The sequence below is a fragment of the Botryllus schlosseri genome, chromosome 5 (genome assembly GCF_051294905.1).
Source record: "Botryllus schlosseri isolate E-star chromosome 5, Bs_hap1, whole genome shotgun sequence".
NCBI classification, from domain to species: Eukaryota; Metazoa; Chordata; class Ascidiacea; order Stolidobranchia; family Styelidae; genus Botryllus; species Botryllus schlosseri.
In genome coordinates, this window is record NC_137240.1 from 19,377,839 (window position 1) to 19,400,187 (window position 22,349).

General features: G+C 38.4%; 1 protein-coding gene across 2 annotated transcripts in view; it reads right to left on the bottom strand.

The window, feature by feature from the left end:
- Positions 1-22,349, bottom strand: part of LOC145439865 (uncharacterized) — a 437,408-nt gene that overhangs the window by 64,483 nt on the left and 350,576 nt on the right. The gene's annotated exons all lie outside the window — the stretch shown is intronic.

The window sequence follows — 22,349 nt, forward strand, 5'->3', positions numbered from 1 at the left end:
AATTTGAAGTATTCTTTAGAGAAATAATCCATAACTGATGATCAGCTGATCTGTGATGCGATGCATTTATCGAATGGTACTGACTATGAATATCATGGACAATGCGCAAATTACTCATCGAAGAGATGACATATAGCGAACTTTAGTACCGGTAAAATAAAAGAAACGTAAACCATGTGAATTCAAAGCCAATTTGGCGACTGCTTGCCCATTGACGAGATGATAGAGTGAACTTTGACACGGTCATAAATAGAAATGTCACGTTGGCATCTCGGGAAATGGAATTGCAGACGCATACGCAAAAGAGGCGGCGAGGAATCTCCAGCTACAGAATTCGATATCGACACGCCAGCAAAAGACACAAGAGTTATAATACTCGAGCATTGCCAGCAACTTCGGAACAATGATTACACCCGCGATCAAAAAGGAAGCAGCTATAAACAGCTTCAAAAAACAATTTTCAATCGCCTCTCCCTCACGAACAATCGTTATTATGATCGAATACTATTTTTTCTTCGGTCAGGTAATTGCCGTCTCAACTCCCGCTTATTCAAGATTGGGTGTGCCGACTCCCCCGTGTGTTCCTTATGCTGACACTGTTTCCCATTGACTGATGAGATGTAATAATTTTGAATTTCATCGCCGCTTTTTGATTGATCATGGTGCCAATGAAAACGTTGCTTTCTCTTTACAAAATATATTGATTCTCCATTGCTTCACTATACCAGTTATAGAATTTATTCTCCCCTGCGAATAGTTTCTTCGGATATATCTATTGCCTTTTTTGATCTTTTCATCCAATATATACAAAACGTGGCGCAAATAACCATCATCGGTTGAAAGCGCCAGTTTTTCCATATTAACAATAAAAAGAAGAAGAAATGACTAGGTTGGACCAGGGGTCCGGTTGGAAGTTATATTGGTGCCATGTGCTGTTGCTGTTGTTGTTGATGATGATGATTACAAGAATAATTTGATGATTTTCACCAGTTGGTTATTTGCACCACGGCCAATAGGAACAAAATTCAGGAATTTCTATTTCATACCACTGTTTACTAATTTGCTGAGACTGACAACTCCAAATCAAAAATGTTTTGCAAATATTTAGAGGTGGTCCTGTTTGATCTTGTTATCTCCAGCATTTCATTTTTCCACAAACCCCAACAAAACATCACTAAACAGCAATATGTTTGTATCGGAAGGCTTTTGGCAATTGACAATTAAAATGAGTTCGCACGGTCGGATATGTCATCTCAAACGACCATTTTAATGATGTGAGTCCTAACGTGCTAGCAATTATGAAGCGAAACTGTCTCATGCTTTCCCTAATTAAAAAGACACAGATTAGGTTATCAATCATTTTCCAAATTTAGAGGTTACGCGAACCCCCTTAAAATGCGTCACGGACCCCCGGTTGAGAAAAACTGGTCTGAAGTGTATTTTCCTACCCTACCAGCTGAGCACTTGACAGGTCAGAAAATGCCATATTACAATAATGCTCCTCGTCTCTGGCGCTCCACTAACACACCGAGACCGAATGCTTGTAAAAATAGTCTATTGCAGGCTTATATAAGCAAAAATAGATATACTGCATTACGAGATTCGCATTGAACTTCATAAGCATTGTGCTATAGCTGAAAAATTATATCAACAAAATCTGTTATACGGAACTTTGCAAGTGTACACGTTGAACTTTAAATGGCATGATGCATATAACTGAAAATATTGGCCACGAAATTTGCATGACCACTGCAAGTTAATAGACACATAACTTGAGAAAAATGTTTGCAACGGTCACTAATTTGAGATTGACAAAAATGTCAGAACAGAATTTCACAATCATTTATTTTGTCTTTGACTCTTTCTGACTCTTTCTACATTGGCGAAGCGATGACCAGAGTATTCTTTAAGGAGTTAATTTATTGCCAATTCCTGCTTATTTTTATTAAAAAAAAAGACAGCAGTTACCTGCAAACGCAATGTAATTATGTATAATTCTTGCAATGTTGATTACAAGCGATCCGGGATTTACCTAGCACAAATTTCAATACATATAATGCTGCACGCCACAGTTAGATAGATATGAGCTGATCAGCCGAATCTGGAGCAGCAAAGGAATCGAATACAAAATGAACCACTTGCAATGGAGGTATAGTCAACCGTAACCAAATGCATGAAATTGAAATATTCCACATATCCATCTCCAGTTTTATCAGTCACGATGAGGGATAAACTACAACTAGTGCACTGGTCGCTGTGCAGTGTGCAATGTACATGCCGCTTGCTACGTCGCCTAGGCTAAGTGGGTGTCTAAAGACTACTCCAAGTCGTTTCGACACTATCCAATCTTACCATTGTATCACAGTTTTGCTGTGTTTTGAAATGATAAAAATAATAATAAACTGATACTGATAGTTAGTTCCAAATCTGTCTTTAGTCAACTTTCTATCCCAGTGTAAAGCAACATGATTGGGTAGGTCTTGTGGAATGATTCAAATATTTCATGCGAAACCTCAAGACGATTAGCCCATCTGTCTTTTTATACTTGGTATGGATAGCACAAAGTCGTCAATATCCCCTACCCATGCCCGTATGAAAGCACTAAATAACATAGTTGGTTGGTTTTCAGCCAATTTTGGACGGTCCAGCCCATCAGTACTATGTCTGTTGTCCAACAACTTTCTTGGAGCTTGAAGTTAAATAAATTAAAGAAATTTGATTGCAGCATCAATAGGATTGTTTAAGATTGGTCGACATTTTTGCAAAGTGACTCCAGTCAAGTCAAGCCATACGAAAAAAGTTGACTAGAGCCATCCCAATACTGCTTCTGAGTGTGTTGATTAGGGCTCTTCAAAAATGACTTTTTTTCTCAAATCGTACTGGCTACTTGATAAAATTGTTAGGTCACCTAATTCAAGCCTACACATAAAATTTGGATCAATTCCAGCCAGTAACCGCTTTGCTACACGACAAGAAAATTTCTATTTCTTATATAAAAATAAATAATAAAAAATTTGGAAATTTTCTGTTCACCCCATGAAAGTGTTAGGCTGTCAACTTTTTATTTATTGCATCGCATGGAAAAAAAGCTTATTGCTACAATTGCAATAATAATATTAAGTATGCAACACAATATCGTTTTGTATGCAAAAACTGATATTTACAATATTATAACATGTAACAAGTTTCAACATAAATTCGTTGACGGTTTCATAGTTTTCAATAAATGCAAGATTTGCCCACGGTTTTTTTTAGGAAGCTGCCCGTTCCATATTGACAGGGTCTTGCGAGTTGGGTTTCGGAGTGGCGGAAAGTCTTCGTGTTGGTAGCATCCGTTCGTATGGTAGGTTGAAATGGAAAACTAGGGCCGCAAGAGGGCAGTGTTGTTCAAGCCTAGCGCGCGCGCCCGCTCTCTGATTTCGCTCAGAATTTCTTCCGTTTTCTCGTCTTCCTCGATCTGGGGTCTCCTTTCAATTCTTCTTAGCATTGAATTTTGGATCCATTTTGTGTCAATTTCCGGACTGTTCCTGATTTTTCTGTTTCTTGCTTGCCAAATGGTCTGTTTGAAAATAGAGATCAATTTAATTAGCGAATTGATGTTACTTCTCTTGGTGAGTTCATTCAGCTTCATTAGTATGATGCTTCCAAGATCGGCGTTCTGCTTCCGTTCGTTGGTGGTTTCTTCCCAAAGGTCTAGAAAGAGACGTATTACTGTTTGGGTGGCTTTGCATTTGGTAAAGAGGTGCACGTGAGTTTCTGTGTGAATTTCACAAAAAGCGCAATGAGTCGTTTTCGCGGCCAATCTTGCATACATCCTATCCCAGGTTGGGAGTAGGTTGTGGGCTATTCTCCAGTTGAGGTGTATTTGGTCTTTCGTTAGGCAGTTGCTGTAGATGTTGTTCCAGCTTGGACCCTCCATTTCCCTTATTTCTCTGCGGTGCTCCTTTTCCAGCGTGTCTTGATATATTCTCTTGCTTTTGTCTATATTCTCCTTTTCAATTTGAAGATCTTTCAACGTCTCGTTGGTCTGTTTCCAGTGCGCGAGTGGCTGAAAAGAATGGGGTCTGGTGTTATTCAAAGGGACTGTTCGGTACCTTTTCAAGAGGATGGAGAGCTGGTGATCTAATCTCCTTTCCCAGTCTTCCTTTGGTGTTTTTTCGGAATTTTTTACGAATCTTCTTGCGTGCTTGGTGAACCTGACGTCCGTTATTCTTGGAATGTCGATTAAATCGAGCCCTCCTTTGTCCGTTTTTTGGATCACTTTTTCGTAGTCCATTTTTTTGTCCTTTTCAAAGATAAAAGTCATTATCTCTCTTCTTAACCTAGCACGCATACCTTTTGGAAATCTCGATGTCGCAGCCGCGTATGTAAAGAGAGGTAAGATGTTTGAGCGAATGAGTGATATCTTCTCGTGTGCCTTGAAGTTCATTTTTTGCATTTCTTGCAGCTTGTCCACTGCAGTGTCGAGCGCGTTTTTCCATCACGGTTCGGTTGTCTTTTCATCCTGGGTTATAGTGAGACCCAGAATTGTTAGTTGTTTAACCCACATAGTATTGTGTGTGTTTTTCCTCCATTTTTTTCGTTCGTAGCTTATGGCTTGCGTGTTTTCCTCGTTTATCTCTAGTGCGCTCGCTTCTCCAAAACTGCGGATAATGTGCATTGCTTGTTCCGCGTCTTTTTCTTCGGCCAGCGTCAGCGTTACATCGTCAGCGTAGGAGAGGACGACTGTTTGTTTTTGGAAGCCCGCCAGTCTGTGTCCCTTTATTTCCTGACTCAAGTGTTGTAGAAGCGGCTCTGTGACGATAGTGAATATTAGCATTGAAAGAGGGTCACCTTGTTTTATTCCGGAGTCGATGCGTATTCTTCCTTTGGTTTGTCCGTTGAGGGATATCTTCGCTGTGCTTTTTTCATATATTTTGCGGATGAATCCCTGAAAGAGAGGGCCGAAGCCTGCGTTTTTAATTGTGCCGTACATGAAATCATGGTTTATGGAGTCGTAGGCTTTTTTAAAATCTATCGATACCATCGCTCCTTTTTCCTTATCTTTCATGTCCGCGGCAATTTCTCGTATGTGGAGATTCAGGTCTCCAATGCGGCGTGGCGGATTGACAAATTGCTGCTCATGGGTTATCGTCGGGAGGACAGTTTTTATTCTGTTGGAGAATATTTTCGTTAATATTTTGTAATCTACATTTAGTAGAGATATAGGCCTATAATTTTTGATATCGTTTCTTTCTCCTTTCTTGTAAATCACCTTGATTATTCCGCTTGCAAAATTTCCGGTATTTCTTGTTTCAAGTAGATTTCATTGAATACCTTCGTTAGTTCTTCTGCGATTGTGTCTATATTTTGCATGTAGAATTCCACGCTTATTCCGTCCTCTCCCGGGGTCTTGTTTTTGGGTTGCTGCATTATTGCCATCCGTAGTTCCTCCTCTTTTATTTCAGCTTCGATCTTTTCTCGCTGTTTCTCGGACATCCGTTTCTTTTGGAATCTGTAATATTGGTTTTTTTATTATTTCGTTCGTGTTTTTCTTACTGTATAAGTCTTTGTAGAAGTTCTCCACAATGTTTCTTATTTCTTTCTCGTCTGTGGTTATGTCACCATCTGGCTTCCTTAGTTCGCAGATTGAGGCGTTCTCTTTCCTTGTTCTTATTTCTTTGCAGAGCGCGTATGGATCGTAGTCGAGTAACGAGTCTTCTGCCGCTTTTGCTTCCTTCCGTAGTTTCCATAGGTCTCCCATTTCCAGTTTCCAAAGTTTTCGTTTTATTCTATTGTATGCAGAAAATGGAAGGTTTTTTTTGATCACATTTTCTCTTACTGTTTCGAGTTCTTGTATGTTTTCCCTGTGCCGTTTCTCGTTTAGTCGCCTCATTTCCCGTGCTTGTTTGATTGCGAGGTGTTTAATTCGTTCTTTTATTGCTATCCACCATTCCAATTTGCCGTTGTATAGGATCGGGTACAGAGTTTTCCACTGGGCCCATTTCCGTTCCATTTCGGTTTTGTGGGTTTCTGACTCGTAGATTTGGGTGTTATTCTTCCAGGTTGTTATTCTGGTTTCACTGTTCCCCATTTTTACTACTGCGACTACTGCGTCGTGATCTGAAATGGGACATACGATATGTTTGCAATTCAATGTGGAAATACCTTTTGTGGCATAGATTCTATCTATTCTGGACATGCCCGTGGGGTAGAAGAAGGTGAAGTCCTTCTTCTCTCCGTTCTTTGCTCGGTAGAGGTCACGCACTCCCATCGTTTGCATTATCACATTGCTGTATCTGGCGTCTCCATCGTTTTTTGCTGTATGTGTCGGTTGTCGATCCAGCTTTGCGTTGTCTACTCCATTGAAGTCCCCGGCTACGATGTGGTTGGTCGTATCGCTTGTTCTTGCCGCTAATTGCCTTAGCTGACCCCTTCTTAGTGCTCTGTTATTAAAACCGTGCAGGTTTGTTATTGTCAGATTTTGGGTACCTGTCTGTATCCTGATTCGAAGGAATCTTCCACTGGCATCTGCTTTCTGGTTAGTCACCTTCATGTGATTTATTCTATTGGAGAGCAGGATTGCCGTTCCAGCCGTTCTTCCGTTGTCGGAATTCCATATGGCTCTTCCCCCCATTGTTTAGTCCACTCCTGTTCGGATTCAATAGTATTTACGGTGACCGATTCTTTGTTTATTTATTATAGTTATGCTCACCGTAAATACTATTTTATTCAAATCAAAATTTTTTGACGGCAATAACTCCGCTTCCACTTGTTGGAATTGAACCAAATTTGGTGAGCATCGTTTCTATAGACAGCCTAACACTTTCATGGGGTGAACAGAAAATTTTCAAATTTTTTATTATTTATTTATTTTTATATAATAAATAGAAATTTTCTTCTCCTGTAGCAAAGCGGTTACCGGCTGGAATTGAACCAAATTTTGTGTGTAGGCTTAAATTAGGTAGCCTAACAATTTTATCAAGTAGCCAGTACGATTTGAGAAAAAAAGTCATTTTTGAAGAGCCCTAGTGTTGATAACCTGAAATTAGGCATGGCGGGCCTTCTTACAATCACACAACTACATGTACCTCGAATATCTATTTACACCGTTTGGATAATTCGACACGCAATGACGAGCAAAGCCTACACTCGTGACATAATAATGGGCAGTGGCATTTGAAAATACGACGTTTCTACCATCAATTATCTGGTATAATATCGTATAGCTCAAGAATGTTCACTGTTGAGTTCACGTCACAGTCTTTGTACAAAAAAAAGTCATCGTTCTTTCATAAAGAAATCAGTTATATATCTAAAATAGCCGATCACGATTACGATTATACTTGAAAATGCTGTAATCGTCGCAATCGATTGCGATTACTAATCACGATTACTCCTTGTCTGGCATGTATATGTGCAATTGTCAGATGTTGATATAAGCGCGCAAATGGCAATCTGAGAAAATGATTATGCAACAAATGTCAACATGTGATCACGAAATAGGTTTAGTCTTTTAGTCATTATTGGGCGGTTTCAATATTTTCTGTATATATAGCAATCTGAAGGTCACGAAATATCAAGATTCGGGCCCCGCAGATTCTACAGACTGTCGATAGTTTCGATTTGTTCCTGCTGGTTGCGGACTTCTGCTCGTCGCCGAGTTTCGCTGAGTGATTGAATCTCATCAGTAATAACGTTGGTCCGTTGACGTCGAAAAGTTGTAATGTCTCGTGTTTGTCGTACCGTCGGATCTTTTCGTCTTCACATCTTCCGTCTTTTCAAGCCTTGGAAGCGAAACTGAGATTAGCGGAAGTTCTACAAGAAGCACCAGTAATCGAAACTATTCAAAGTGAACCATGCGGTGACTGTCCGATTCTGAAACAGCGGTCCGAAACGAGGGGCGTAAAATCTTTCATTATCATAAAGGGGGATGGGGGGCGTGTCTAAAAAAGTTCGAGAACCACTGCTCTAAAACGTTGACTCATATTCACACGATTGACTCCTAGTTAATGCAGACGGTGACAAGGCAAAACGAGCTTGCTTGCTTCTTTGCATCGTCCAGTAGCAATGGTAATCGCCAAAGTCAGACTCCCCAAAGTAGCCAAAGGAGTGGTGCAAATTGAACACAAATGTCGAACTATTAGCTGCCGATAAGAATTTATATCCGTACAAGCGTTATAAACAATGTTCGTCTTCTCGTTCACGATTGCTAAACTCAAATGTTGCAAGCATCCAGGATTATAATCACAGAAGCGTAGACTTAAAGGGAGGTCAAGATGCGGGATGATGGTAAAGACTCACAAAATGGACATAATATACGCATTGAACGTCATGTTTTAATTTCGTGTTACCAGTTTATTTTACTTGTGCCAGAACGGCCGCCAATTGATAGCACGGAAAAATTTCCATTCACGATAGCGGGTTGCATGTCGATGTTGTTCCGTTGTTTCGATGGTGTGTATCTTGACATGCATGATTTTTTACACCAGACCGATATTCTCGTTGATAATATCCGAATTGCTGCCTCATATCAATGCCCGCACTCGTTAAAAGTATAGAGAAGTGGTTCCCAACATTTTGTACATCGGAGCCGCATTTCAAACTTTGGGGAACGTATGGGAACGCATGAAAACTACCGAGTAGGCTACTATAACCAAATGTAAAGGTAGCTTGCCTATACCTCTGGATGTAACCATCCAGCTAATTCAAAAGCTTGCACATAGACTTAGATTTGATATCGGTTATTTAAGCATTGATAGACGCAATTCGGCGAATCCTGTACATTGAAATAAGCTGAAATGCCTATCATTACTACTGTATACTATCATCTCGGTATGTGATTACTCTTTACACATTCCATCACGTAATGCACAAGTTTGCGGGATTATGCTCTGCGTAATATTGAACGTACTGCAATTTATACTTGACTCTAAGCCGTCATTTCGATATTTGTAAAATTGTGTCGAAATTTACTCTTCACATAGACGATATATAAAGGTCCATGACCAGCAGAACTCAAGATATATCATTGTCTGACGGCTATTAATCCATGCGTTTGACGCTAGTCTGCAAGAAATCTCTTTCCCGGTTTTCAGAAGCGGCATTGGACGGCTTTAGACATAATTAATATCACCCATTCTAGCATTCATATACAGAAATTGACTATAAATATTCATAGAAACCCACAACAACTGTCGTGTATATTATTTTAGGGGCATATTCAATTAGAGACGCAGGAAGGCTACTTCGGATCCGCATACGTCTCTGAGAGCCGCGGTTGGGAATTCCAAAACTGTGTGCCGTCACAGATTCTCAGTTGTGCCGCGAGTATTGAAGATAAGGCATGCAGACAGTCATGTCTAAAGTATTCGGCGTAACGTATAACCTTGCTCTACGCACTTGAATGTATACGACGGCGATAGAAAGCTACTTACTAGTGAATAAGATGGTTAGCTATAGCGTTCTTTTCATTTTGAACTCTAATTGTGAATGTCATTTCCAAGGCGAGTAGTAGTATAGATCGCTCGTGACCTGCAATGGGGTTCTTATGGGCGGGGTGGCGATTCGCCTGGAAACCCGGGGTGGCGATTCGCCTCTTATCTCTTATGGCGGGGTCGCGATTCGCCATGTGTTCTTATGGGTGCGGTCGTGATTCGCCTTTTCGGGTATAGGCCGCGGTCGTGATTCGCCGTGAAAACTCGTGGTCGTGACTCGCCTTTTTTGCTATAGGCGGTGGCGGCGATTCGCCTGTCGTGTATTCTTACGGGATCTGTGGTGATTCGCCATGTGTTCTTATGGGTGCGGTCGTGATTCGCACTTTCAACCATCTCTCGCGTGGTGTTGAATAGTCACCAACAATAACCGCACAAACGGAAACGTGGCTTGCAAGAGGATTAAGCAGTGCGACCTATATTCCGAATGACCTGCGCGCTGAATTGTTGCCCATACGCAGCTGTGTGCTACTATCGATTATTACACTAGACCAGTCAGTGTGAAATAGTTTGATCGTAAATTTTGAAATATGATGTCGTAGTTTAGTCGTGTCAAATGACCGATCGTGTTCTCTTTCCTCGCGATGATGTGTCTGTCATGTATTCTTACGCGATCTCTGGTGATTCGCCATGTATTCTTATGGGTGCGTCGGCATATCGCACTTTCGGGTATAGCCATCTCTCGACCGGTAACCATTTTCGGTATATGAATCGCTCAACCGGTGTGGCGGTGGTAATTCATACTTTCGGGTATATGCATCTCTCGACCGGTGTTGAATATGTATCAAGTAAATAGTCATATGAATGAATCTTTGTTAATGTGTATATCGTGAAAACTCGTGGTCGTGACTCACCTTTTTTACTGATCTATCACTCAATACACAACCGAAGTTGAATTGTAATTGATTGCGTAAATTTATCACCTCGACATCAAAATTCGAAAACAACAACTTGATGCTTTATGTTCTCACTCTAATTTCATGATAAGTGTAATAAGCGCCGAATAAGAGATACACCACCGGCGAGACTTGAATACCAACAAACTGTCACTTATTTCTATTCTAGCCGTAATCCTTTGTGAAGTTAACGCTTATTCAAAAAGGTGTGAAATATTTGCAAAACCCCGCGAGCACTGACAAGATAATGTCTCGGACATAGCCATCTTTCGCGACTTGGTGTTACAGGCATCGATCGCTCACGCGGTGAAATTTTCGTAAGCAGTTTGCCACAGAACTTGATTTCACTCGTAAGCTTTAATAATAACGAATAACAGAACCACAGTGTCGGTAACTTGAATAGCGATAAATTGTCACTGATTTCTGCTCTAACCCTAATCCTTTGTGAAGTGAACGCTTATTCAGAAAGGTGTGAAATAATTTTAAAATCCCACGTCCGCTCACAGGGTAATGCTCCAGACAGCGATCGCTCATGACTTGGTGTTACAGACATACCGATCGGTCACAAGGTAATATTTCGGTAATTAGTTTGTCACAGAGCCGTCGCAGACGGTGATTCAAAAAACCAACAATTTCACACTTTCTGGCGGTTGCTATATGTTTGGACACTTCGGAACGTGGTTGACTTTAGTTGCATGATAAGAATCATGAGAATATTCAAGCAATGTGTCAATTTGTCAACTTGAAATGAAACTCACTACACAAACCAAGTTGATTCGTATTTGAATGTGTTGATCCGGTACAACTCTAATCCTTTGAGAAATCCATTTACCGCGATCAGTTGATTCGAACGTAACCTGAATATTGCTGACTCCAACTTCAGTCGCATCGAATTATTCACACATTCCACGCCACTGTTTCACACCTATAGAATCAATACCAACTAACTAAATAAGAATCAAGAAATCGCAAGTATACACATACAATAATTGTATTTATTTCTGAGAAATCAAACGCCTAACAAAAACACGCAACTTATCATTTGGCCAACTCTAGCATTACCAAAAAAATCTAGGTATTGTTGATTGAAAACCCTTGAGTCCTTATCATCAAAAATGTTATAGTGTGGCATCGGAATCCATTCGCGAGATGTTCTATAGGTAAATTGAGGTAATCCAAAATGAAATATCTCGACTTTGGCATAGTCTAAATTGAAATAGATTGACAAACATGACTACCAACTTTGATCCAGTCACATTTCAAGATCATACTTTGAAACAATCCTTGAAACTTACAACTCTATTCACGACTGAGTTTTCGTTTGTCAAATAGTGTTTCAGTAAATAATTTCACTATACTATCATGATATTTTAATGTGTTACTACACACAATAGAATCAAGCAATGAAATAGCACCTGTTGTAAATATTTCTAACTTGACAACCACTTGTGCATACCGCAATCGACTTGTAACGCGATGAGTTAAATCGGAATATTTCAATCTATTTGTCGAAACCTTCAACAAGCTATCTGGTTATTTTTTGTTGCAATCGAGTGAACGGAAATAGTATTACAGCTCAACATTTTAACATCTTCCCATACACAAAAGAGTAAAATACAAAAAAGCCTTGTCAAGTCAATCCGTTACCCAACCAAAACAAAAAGTGTCCATACGAAAAGTAGACAAGACTACGCAAGTAATCACTACAACCCACAAACATATCAAGTTCGGTTTTAGGCATATACCACCAACTCGTCTTTTTTGTTCAACTGTAAAAGTCGTTACTATGCCACAAGACAAAGAAATTACTATGCGGTATATTTTGTAAGACAAAAGTAATTACTTCTCGGTGTCGGCGACTTGAGGTTAACATAATATATTTGAGTATACGACATTTGAAAGTATGACCATCGTAGTTTCTTACAATCGAGCGCAGGTGTTATATCGAAAATTATCATGATGTAAACATAAGGATTGACACATTGATTTGACATATGTAATAGTTGATCATGACTTGACTATTAAATTATTTGCGTTAATTAGACCCGGCGTTGTGGTAAAGATTATTGTGACAACAACAAACTTTTTAGTATCGTTGTTATTAACATATTGAGTTGTAAAACTATGCGTGTCTGAAATGTTCTTGAATGGAAAATTATTCAGCCTTGGTACAAACCACGCAGTGTATTGTGGATATCAGGAAAAATTTTACAAATGTAATTGTCTCCACTAACCAAGACTAAAGATGAAACAACAATTTCCTTTGTTAAACAATAACCGGTGCAATACTTTATCATCGTAATCAGCAGTGAGAATTGAAACACTTTCACACATTATCCGGTGTCAAGATATCACACTAGGTGAATTGACATACCGCCGCTTGATTAATACCTAATCCATTCGCACCATTTCACATACTTTGATCATTACAAAAGTGAATTGGAATATGTTTGCTAGATGCATTCAATTCAGTTAGAAATATCTGGTACACAACAATCGTAATATCAAGGAAGTACTTGCTACGCTGTAATCCACTTAACGTGTTTCGCATTGTTGTTCATTTGTAGTATTGTTTGTTTTTGAACCTCCAAATAATAATTCCCGACATGAAACCAAACCGCTGAAAGTCGTTACCATCACAACGAAACAATTTGTACGATGTTTGTCAAATGCATCCTATAGTTAGGTGTACTAGAATTATTTGTGTAACACATACGCCGACAATGCAATCGAAAATGTTTCCGTTGTCATTCGCTAAAGTAAATGTCATCACAATACTCATCAAGCTGTCGTCTGTAAATCAAGATTACATCCAACTTGTAACTGTATCGTTTAACTACCGGGTTGCATCAGTTTGCTATTTTTGTCATTTAGTGACTGCTGAACATACCAAACGATACACATCCACTTACGAAATACTGTGTTGGTCGTAATTTCCATCATCGTGATAAGTGAAGTACATTTGTTTTGAATTCATAACAATAGACTTTTCTACGACATGATAAATTATTGACAAGTTCTGCTTAGAAGATTGGTTGCATATCACGAAAAATAATATACCACACATATTATTACTGTTACTCCATTCATCGGTATTTTTTCCGTTATCGATTTTCAAACGAGTAAAATTTATTACTTGAGTTGCTCTGCTTACTATATTTAAATGTAAACTCACCCGTCTTTCAACAACAAACAATGTTAAAAAAGTATGCAATCAAACACAACAAGTTTTACGATACTAATTATTATCCCACATAACCCATTTCTTACCGAAGACATATGAAATATATTCATGTTACACGAAAATATTCGCTCATGCTACAAACCTGTACAATGATTGGTGGTGCTTTCAAACTGTTTCGATACCTCAAGAACTTTATTGTCTGAACGGTTGTTCATGTATCGTAATAATCAAGTAGTTCAACATAGAACTAGTATTAACAGAAACACCAGAGTTGTTTACACAAAAGTTTGTATGTGTACAGTATACGAACACCATTTGTAAGTCCAGCACAATTGTGGTATCCATACGAGTTTAGTTAACACAATTTACGACACCGAGGTCGCGTCATCTTTCGTAAGACAACAAACCAAGGCTTCAGGATATGTCCATGTCATAGCAATAAATCAGCTACTCCAACAACAGAGTGCATATGTTTGTAGTTACGGCGCTTACATCTTACACACAAATCAATCTACTTTGCTAACGAAAAGTGGTGAGTCATCATATGGTTGTCCTCACAACTAAAACATACTATCATACAAAATGATCGTTATAGTTTGCACACCAACAGTACATCGTACAAGTAACAAGTCTCGAGAATCCAGTTATTCAAAAAACGTGAAAGTATTTCTACACCAAGTCGTTATGTTGACGAAAGCGTATATTGTAATATCATGATCGATTTGCATTCGTTGGTCACAAACTGTCACTACTCTAAATAATTCTTTTTCACTCAAACACAAACGCATACTTGTCACCATTCGTTTTCATCAAGTACGAGTTCAAGAAACTTACTACGATATGAATTTTTATTTTTATGTTGTGTAAATAGGTAATAATTAATTCAAGTAACACTATATCAACATCATCGAGTTGTGCTAATAGATTTACATGTGGTCTTGTGGTTTTCGTCGGGACATACAGCACGAACTAACTGTAGACTCCTCTCTGTTGTACAGCTACTCGGTAATCGAAATGCATTAACATGTAAACAACGATCTTGTTTCGTCACACCAAAAATATGTTCACTGTCGCGATACTCCGCACAAGACGTGCATAGCCTTTTCACACTCGTAATAGTATACCAACGTCAAGCGATAACGTTTAACAACACCAACGACACTAAAACCACGACGTTTACCTATGTAAAATTACCACTTTCACTTGTCAGTCCATCGTTTACCTGACTAAACATATTATTTTCCTTTGGAGATCTGACGTTTACCCAGAGTAAGAAACCATTTTCACTTGTATATATTTTTTTTCCTCGGCTAACAAACCTTTTTTCACTTGTAAATATTTTTTTTCCTCGGCTAACAAACCTTTTTTCACTTGGAAATATATTTTTTCTCTGGTTAACAAACCTTTTTCACTTGGAAATATATTTTTTCTCTGGTTAACAAACCTTTTTCACTTGGAAATATATTTTTTCTCTGGTTAACAAACCTTTTTCACTTGGAAATCTATTTTTTCTCTGGTTAACAAACCTTTTTCACTTGGAAATCTATTTTTTCTCTGGTTAACAAACCTTTTTCACTTGGAAATCTATTTTTTCTCTGGGTAACAAACCTTTTTCACTTGGAAATATATTTTTTCCCCGGGTAACAAACCTTTTTCCCTGAGCAACAAACCATTTTCACTTGGTGGTCCGTCGTTTACCCGAGTAAAAATATCATTTTCTTTTGGAGATCCGGCGTTTACCGAGTGTAACAATACATTTTCACTTGGAAAAATACTTTTACCTAGAGTAACTAATCATTTTCTCCTGGGTAACAAACCCTTTTCGTCTGGAAACTATCATTTACCTGAGTACCAATACAGTTTTCACTTGGAAATCTACCTTCTCCCTGGTTAACAATATCATTTTCGTTTTGAAAACTGACAACCACACCGGACAATTTGATATTTTTGTATATTGTTACAACGGGCAGTGACAAAATATACACCAACAACGACTCCGATACATTTATCTAATCAAATATTCACTTGCTCTGATGCATCCCATCAAAATCATTGGTTACTCACATACAATAACAATGAGCTGTTGTACATCGACATGTATGTTTTCGGAATTGGTGAATAAAGGGGTTTCCGATATGTCCGTGATGTCCGGGTTCGTGCTTTGGATTTTCCAGAGTCAAAATGTCTGAATAAAACACCGCCTCGACTTTGGTAGCTGGTTGATACACGGATAATGGTGTTCGGAAAACGGATGAATTTATGTTCCCCATGGCGCTAACAACTCCGGGTTAATTGTGAGTTTCCTCAGGTCTGTTGACTATATTGTGTCTTTACTGATCAATACATGTCGCTCCAGTCAGCTGAAACCGGATCACTAATACGAGAAAGTGTGTGGGGGCCTGATCTGGATATTCACTCATGAACCAACGACCAATATTCAAGTAAACATGTTACAGACAGTGTTTTGTCTCCATGAAAAATACCAACCATCACATACAAGTAACGTCGCGATTGTTCACAAGTATTCGCGTAAACGAGGTGTACAAACAATGTGTCGGGGTACAAACATCATGGAAAACAAATTCATGTTCTCAAGTCTCATCATGCGACGACTCTGTACATTCAATGTGGGCATAGATGACTTGGAGACAGGCAAGCAGCCATATTTGGACGTAACATGGTCTTATTTTGAACCGACCTCCACCAACTTGTGAAAAATTAATCTCACACGAGTACAGCCCTTTCACGGATTCACACCTTGATTTTGCAAGATTGCTCGGATTCTCAGGTAGACTTGTATCGTGATCCAGACTTCGACATAATCGGGTTGCGTAACTCGCTCAATCCCTCCGCGTATTACTCGTTCTAACCTGCGAACTTTTTTGCTGAGGCCGCAGTGTTTCACCCGGTGTAATGTATTTGGCGATCACCATCGTTATCAATCTTTCACGCGATGAATATGTCAGATGTCGCTACTCCTACATAACGACTACAGATAAACATCGTGAGCAGTGACTCCGGATTGACATCGTAAACAGGGACTCTGTGTGTGTGTGTGAATCTCGAGTTCAATTACGATTAGATAATGTAATCCAAGGTGTGTCTCTGCGGGTTGAAGACTGATTTCATGTTAACCACTCCGCAAGAGGGCGCTGGCTCGTAATTCTACATGTCGTTATAAAACGTGGTTGGAAACTTTTGGTCTAGTTGATCCAGCTACGTATTGAAACAGTTCACTCACGCAGACCGCTGAGAAAACGTCGTCGTTACCTAGCCATATCCACGAGTAAATATGGGACTACGCGTAACTGTCCATAGATTCATCTGGCCCCACACCGTGGTTTTACGACACAGACAAGATGCAGCAGTGGAAATATTAAAAATGAAAAACGATACCTTGGTGACATTTGATTTGGATTTTACACCTGATGAACCATACACTCGATTGGTACATTGGGATGACAACTCTATCGTCAAGGTTGAGGGAAAAGAAATGTACAGATTTGTTGGTGTTGTGGATATTCAGCGAAAATCAGGGTATATGATTGTGCATGGTTCGCATATTTGACTGAGAATATATCAACATGCATAACGCGCTGTCAATTGTATCATACCGTGTGTCATCTATGCCCACATTGAATGTACAGAGTCGTCGCATGATGAGACTTGAGAACATGAATTTGTTTTCCATGATGTTTGTACCCCGACACATTGTTTGTACACCTCGTTTACGCGAATACTTGTGAACAATCGCGACGTTACTTGTATGTGATGGTTGGTATTTTTCATGGAGACAAAACACTGTCTGTAACATGTTTACTTGAATATTGGTCGTTGGTTCATGAGTGAATATCCAGATCAGGCCCCCACACACTTTCTCGTATTAGTGATCCGGTTTCAGCTGACTGGAGCGACATGTATTGATCAGTAAAGACACAGTATAGTAAACAGACCTGAGGAAACTCACAATTAACCCGGAGTTGTTAGCGCCATGGGGAACATAAATTCATCCGTTTTCCGAACACCATTATCCGTGTATCAACCAGCTACCAAAGTCGAGGCGGTGTTTTATTCAGACATTTTGACTCTGGAAAATCCAAAGCACGAACCCGGACATCACGGACATATCGGAAACCCCTTTATTCACCAATTCCGAAAACATACATGTCAATGTACAACAGCTCATTGTTATTGTATGTGAGTAACCAATGATTTTGATGGGATGCTTCAGAGCAAGTGAATATTTGATTAGATAAATGTATCGGAGTCGTTGTTGGTGTATATTTTGTCACTGCCCGTTGTAACAATATACAAAAATATCAAATTGTCCGGTGTGGTTGTCAGTTTTCAAAACGAAAATGATATTGTTAACCAGGGAGAAGGTAGATTTCCAAGTGAAAACTGTATTGGTACTCAGGTAAATGATAGTTTCCAGACGAAAAGGGTTTGTTACCCAGGAGAAAATGATTAGTTACTCTAGGTAAAAGTATTTTTCCAAGTGAAAATGTATTGTTACACTCGGTAAACGCCGGATCTCCAAAAGAAAATGATATTTTTACTCGGGTAAACGACGGACCACCAAGTGAAAATGGTTTGTTGCTCAGGGAAAAAGGTTTGTTACCCGGGGAAAAAATATATTTCCAAGTGAAAAAGGTTTGTTACCCAGAGAAAAAATAGATTTCCAAGTGAAAAAGGTTTGTTAACCAGAGAAAAAATAGATTTCCAAGTGAAAAAGGTTTGTTAACCAGAGAAAAAATAGATTTCCAAGTGAAAAAGGTTTGTTAACCAGAGAAAAAATATATTTCCAAGTGAAAAAGGTTTGTTAACCAGAGAAAAAATATATTTCCAAGTGAAAAAGGTTTGTTAACCAGAGAAAAAATATATTTCCAAGTGAAAAAAGGTTTGTTAGCCGAGGAAAAAAAATATTTACAAGTGAAAAAAGGTTTGTTAGCCGAGGAAAAAAAATATATACAAGTGAAAATGGTTTCTTACTCTGGGTAAACGTCAGATCTCCAAAGGAAAATAATATGTTTAGTCAGGTAAACGATGGACTGACAAGTGAAAGTGGTAATTTTACATAGGTAAACGTCGTGGTTTTAGTGTCGTTGGTGTTGTTAAACGTTATCGCTTGACGTTGGTATACTATTACGAGTGTGAAAAGGCTATGCACGTCTTGTGCGGAGTATCGCGACAGTGAACATATTTTTGGTGTGACGAAACAAGATCGTTGTTTACATGTTAATGCATTTCGATTACCGAGTAGCTGTACAACAGAGAGGAGTCTACAGTTAGTTCGTGCTGTATGTCCCGACGAAAACCACAAGACCACATGTAAATCTATTAGCACAACTCGATGATGTTGATATAGTGTTACTTGAATTAATTATTACCTATTTACACAACATAAAAATAAAAATTCATATCGTAGTAAGTTTCTTGAACTCGTACTTGATGAAAACGAATGGTGACAAGTATGCGTTTGTGTTTGAGTGAAAAAGAATTATTTAGAGTAGTGACAGTTTGTGACCAACGAATGCAAATCGATCATGATATTACAATATACGCTTTCGTCAACATAACGACTTGGTGTAGAAATACTTTCACGTTTTTTGAATAACTGGATTCTCGAGACTTGTTACTTGTACGATGTACTGTTGGTGTGCAAACTATAACGATCATTTTGTATGATAGTATGTTTTAGTTGTGAGGACAACCATATGATGACTCACCACTTTTCGTTAGCAAAGTAGATTGATTTGTGTGTAAGATGTAAGCGCCGTAACTACAAACATATGCACTCTGTTGTTGGAGTAGCTGATTTATTGCTATGACATGGACATATCCTGAAGCCTTGGTTTGTTGTCTTACGAAAGATGACGCGACCTCGGTGTCGTAAATTGTGTTAACTAAACTCGTATGGATACCACAATTGTGCTGGACTTACAAATGGTGTTCGTATACTGTACACATACAAACTTTTGTGTAAACAACTCTGGTGTTTCTGTTAATACTAGTTCTATGTTGAACTACTTGATTATTACGATACATGAACAACCGTTCAGACAATAAAGTTCTTGAGGTATCGAAACAGTTTGAAAGCACCACCAATCATTGTACAGGTTTGTAGCATGAGCGAATATTTTCGTGTAACATGAATATATTTCATATGTCTTCGGTAAGAAATGGGTTATGTGGGATAATAATTAGTATCGTAAAACTTGTTGTGTTTGATTGCATACTTTTTTAACATTGTTTGTTGTTGAAAGACGGGTGAGTTTACATTTAAATATAGTAAGCAGAGCAACTCAAGTAATAAATTTTACTCGTTTGAAAATCGATAACGGAAAAAATACCGATGAATGGAGTAACAGTAATAATATGTGTGGTATATTATTTTTCGTGATATGCAACCAATCTTCTAAGCAGAACTTGTCAATAATTTATCATGTCGTAGAAAAGTCTATTGTTATGAATTCAAAACAAATGTACTTCACTTATCACGATGATGGAAATTACGACCAACACAGTATTTCGTAAGTGGATGTGTATCGTTTGGTATGTTCAGCAGTCACTAAATGACAAAAATAGCAAACTGATGCAACCCGGTAGTTAAACGATACAGTTACAAGTTGGATGTAATCTTGATTTACAGACGACAGCTTGATGAGTATTGTGATGACATTTACTTTAGCGAATGACAACGGAAACATTTTCGATTGCATTGTCGGCGTATGTGTTACACAAATAATTCTAGTACACCTAACTATAGGATGCATTTGACAAACATCGTACAAATTGTTTCGTTGTGATGGTAACGACTTTCAGCGGTTTGGTTTCATGTCGGGAATTATTATTTGGAGGTTCAAAAACAAACAATACTACAAATGAACAACAATGCGAAACACGTTAAGTGGATTACAGCGTAGCAAGTACTTCCTTGATATTACGATTGTTGTGTACCAGATATTTCTAACTGAATTGAATGCATCTAGCAAACATATTCCAATTCACTTTTGTAATGATCAAAGTATGTGAAATGGTGCGAATGGATTAGGTATTAATCAAGCGGCGGTATGTCAATTCACCTAGTGTGATATCTTGACACCGGATAATGTGTGAAAGTGTTTCAATTCTCACTGCTGATTACGATGATAAAGTATTGCACCGGTTATTGTTTAACAAAGGAAATTGTTGTTTCATCTTTAGTCTTGGTTAGTGGAGACAATTACATTTGTAAAATTTTTCCTGATATCCACAATACACTGCGTGGTTTGTACCAAGGCTGAATAATTTTCCATTCAAGAACATTTCAGACACGCATAGTTTTACAACTCAATATGTTAATAACAACGATACTAAAAAGTTTGTTGTTGTCACAATAATCTTTACCACAACGCCGGGTCTAATTAACGCAAATAATTTAATAGTCAAGTCATGATCAACTATTACATATGTCAAATCAATGTGTCAATCCTTATGTTTACATCATGATAATTTTCGATATAACACCTGCGCTCGATTGTACACTGAAAAAAAAAAAACCGCGATTTACCGGGAAATGTCTGGAAGCAGGGTGGCCAGCCACTTGGCAGTAATATAACATTACCGGCAGTCAATGTAAATCCAACTTAGAACCATCCGGTAATCTCACTTTACACGCCTGACTGTAATATTACAGATACCTGAGGTAGATCCAGCCTACGTGTTCTCTGGTATATTTGCAAACCGGGATTGTAAATTTACCTCCTACTGTGCAGTTCTACATGCTGTCGACGTAATACAGGATTACAAGCTGGCATGTAAATTAACCGACATCCGCACCTATTTCTTCACACTCCCAAAACGACATGGAAAGAACTTTATTCATGCTGGAAGATTATAGAATACTAACCTTCGTCACCCTTCACAAGGGCGGATAAGAACAAATAACAAGGAAAGCACTAGTTACAATACAAAATTGCATAATGCATACTCGTTAGGGGAGGGCTGTTTAAAAACAACATCTTTTTCAAAGTTTAATGGCTACTTGATAGAATTGCCGAGTTAACTAAAAATCTTTGCAAATCAAATTTGGCTCAATGTAGCCTGTTGAAGTGGAGCTATTGGACTAGAAAATCTCAGATTTAACATGAAAAAATAATATTTTAGGTTTTACTGGACGCCTCATGAAATTGTCTGGTCTTATAAAAGAAACGATGACACTAAATTTGGCTCCATCCGCACCCGTAGAAGCAAGGTTATTAGAATGAAATATTTTGCATTAGAAAAAATTCTTATCGATGTTCATTGTACAGCATTTTTAGTAAACGTAACAATTTCATCAACATCAAGTTTTTTTTGAACAACCCTAGCATGCTTTGAGAATGAAATGACCCTTCCCAAGGGTTGATAAGAAACAATAACCAACGAAACCACTCGTAACAATTAGGGCTGGCATAATGATTCGAGTCAAGTAGTGAAAAACGATTTTTTTATTATTATTTTATTATTATTATTATTATCACATTTGACATACTGATATGATGTCGATCAGGTACTCGACTTTGCCCAGCCCTAGTTACAATACAAAATCGCAGATTCATTAGGGCTGTTCAAAAATCATCTTTTTTCAAATGTTACTGGTTACTTGATAAAATTGTAGAGTTGGCTAAAAAACGCTGCACAGTAAATTTGGATAAATGCAGCCTGTTGAAGTGTAGCTATTGATTGGAGTAGAAAAAATTTGATTTGACACGAAAAAAAGTATTATTACAAATTTAACTGGCTGTCCATGGAATTATCTGGTTTTCTAGGTAA